Here is a 3,038-nt window from a genome sequence, read left to right on the forward strand (position 1 = left end):
CCTAGTGTGGCACTTCATCATGATTGTGGTCATTTATGAAGGTAAGGACAGATGTTTTTAGTTTGAATTCTATTTCTCCTCCCGTGTCAGAGATTAACTATGATTTGGGGTTTACAAAAATTGCACAGGTAGTACAGTTTCGCCATATACCTCAAGTATCTCCCCCTAATTCCATCTTGATATTACCATAGCCACCTATGAAAATCAAGAAATGAGCTGGGTGTGGTGGGGCAGGCCTGTAATCCCAGCGGTTGGGGAGGCTGAGGCAGGAGGACGGTAAGTTCAAAGCCAGCCTCAGCAACTTGGAGAGCCCGAAAGCAACTTCTGAGACCCTGTCTCTAAATAAAATATAAAAAGGGCTGGGGATGTGGCCTGGTGGTTAAGCACCCCTGGGTTTAATCCCAGGTACCAAAATAGAGAGAGAGAGAGACAGAGAGAGAGAGAGAGAGAGAGAGAGAGAGAGAGAGAGAGAGAGAGAGAAGATAACGTGTGCGGTATTATTTGCTAGCTTACAGTGCTTATTCTAATACCACCAATTTTTCCACGGATGTCCTTTTACTATTTCCAACCCTATGCAGAATTTCACAGGGCACTTTGTTACTATTTGTCCTTCGTTGACTTCAGCAAGCACCAGTTGTTTAGCGTTTCCCTCTTTTTTCATGATTCTGACAGCTTTGAGGACACCCTATCAGCTTGAATTTGTGATTGGCTTTCCTTTCCCTTTGCATGTTTTCCAGGTTTCTCTGTGCCATCGTATGATCCATTATTTCATTCCTTTTTATGGCTGAATAATATTCCATGGTTTAACATTGTCGTTTGTCCACCCACCCGTGGATGAACATTTAAGTTTCCACTTCGTGACACTGATGAGGAGAGGTGCTGTGAACATTCACATGCGCTCTTACGTGGACATCTACTTTTCTTTCCCTTCAGTTACACGTAGGACTAGAATTGCAGCTGCCTAGTTGCCATTTTGGGGATCTGCCTCTTTTCCTGGGCAGTTGTGCCATTTTGAATTCCCACCGGCACTGTTCAGTTTCTTCACATTCCTGCCAACACTGTCCTCTCCGTTTGTGGTCATGGTCATCTGGTGGTTGTGAGGCCCCTTAACTTTTACTTTCTTTATATTTTAGAGTAGTGATTTTCTGTCTGTGGTATCCATTGCAAATGTCTTCCCTCAAGCTGCGAATTGTCTTTTGACTTGTTTGTGGAATTGCTGTCACACGAGATTTATGAAAAATGTCATCTTCGCCCTTGTGATTTGAGATGCCACCCTGTCGTGTACAGTATTCACATGTATTTGGGTCTAATTCGAACTTTATATTCTATTCCACTGATCTGTGTACCTATGGGTTCACCAGAACCACCCTGTTCTAAATGTAGTAGAAATGATTTATTATAGTGGTCATAGGTATTAACATCTAGGAAAGCCAGTGGTCTCCCACGGTTTTTCTTTTTGGGTAGTTTCTTGGTTATTTCTGCATTATTTGTTTTTCTCCATGAACTTTAGTATCAGTTTAGTTAACTCTATGACATCTCTTGTTGGTATTTGGGGATCGATTAACAAATTTACAGGGAAAGCTTACATCTTTATAAAATTCAGTCATTCTGTCAAAGAACAAGGAATGTCTTTCCATTTGTTCTATCTTCATGTCTTTTGGAGTCTTTGAACATTCTCCCCATAGAGCTCTTGCACTTTCGGTAGGAGGGACTGAACCCAGGGGCGTTTAACCACAGAGTCATCCCCAGCACCCTCCCTTTTTATTTTAAGACAGGATCTCACTAAGTTGCTTAAGGAAGAACATTTTTTTCCACATTGTTCCCATGCGTGGCACTGGAACTGACAGCCTAGGTACCACGGGAAGGCGTCCACGCAGCCGGCCCGTGCTGACATCAGTAGCCTGTTTCTTCCTGCATCCCATATCCACGTCCCCAGCCGCGTCCTTCTGCAGTGCCTCCCACCTGTCAGGGGGTGATTCTCCAACCTCAGGCTCAGCCATGTGTCCTTCCTTGGCTGATGGGTTGTCAGCAGATGTGACGCAAGCACCATCAGGTCTGCTCACACCCCGGTTTCCATGATCCCCGGGAAGAAAGATCTAGTCTCAGGGGGATGAGAGATTTGTGGAACTGAACTGCCCCAGCCAAAGCCAGGTTAGAGTACATGTACAGATAGATACCCACATGCACATTTTTGTTGTCGCTGATCTTTATCCTCCATTTCGTTTGCTATTATAGTAAATGGGATTGTCTGTAAGAGTACGCCCTCTGGTTTTTATTTGTATATGTGAAGGCTATTGATTTTTGTATGTTAATTTCATATCTTGCTACTGTCCTTCACTTTTTATTGTTTAAATTAACTTTATCGTTGATTTTCTGGGGGTTGCTAGGTGCACTCTGGTATCATCTGCAAACTTAAATAGTTCTGCATCTTCTTCATCCGTCGTTAAGCCTGTACGTGATTTCCCTCAGCTAATTGTGCTAGCTAACTCCTTAATATCGTGCTCAACGGTAGCCACACACTTGTGACCTAGACACCTGGGAGACTGAGGCAGGAGAAGGACATGTTCGGGTTCAGCCTGGGCTATGTAATGAGTGCTTTATCTCAAAATAGAAACAAAAGGGGTTGGGGGTGTCAGCAATGGTAGAGTGTCCTGGGTTCAATCTCCAGTGCGAAAGAGAGAAAGAAGGGAAGGAAGGAAGGAAGGAAGGAAGGAAGGAAGGAAGGAAGGAAGGAAGGAAGGAAGGAAGGGAGGGAGGGAGGGAGGGCTGAAAACTGAGCATTCTTCTCTTGACTTCAGTTCTAGGAGAACTGCCTACAGAGTTTGCCCATTAAATAAGAAACTTGCTTTAGAAATAATATTTACAAAGTCAGTAGCTTCTTTTTGGAAAGGCCTAAGTTAAATTAGTAATTTAGGCCATAATAACTGATTTATGTATTTGCTAAAGGTACTTTTGTATCTGCCATGTATTATAGCAATAAAAGAATCATTTTGTTAGAAAAAAAAGAGAAATAAGATATATATTCTATCATGTTAAGA

The sequence above is a fragment of the Sciurus carolinensis genome, chromosome 15, assembly GCF_902686445.1.
Source record: "Sciurus carolinensis chromosome 15, mSciCar1.2, whole genome shotgun sequence".
In the NCBI taxonomy this organism is placed as follows: Eukaryota; Metazoa; Chordata; class Mammalia; order Rodentia; family Sciuridae; genus Sciurus; species Sciurus carolinensis.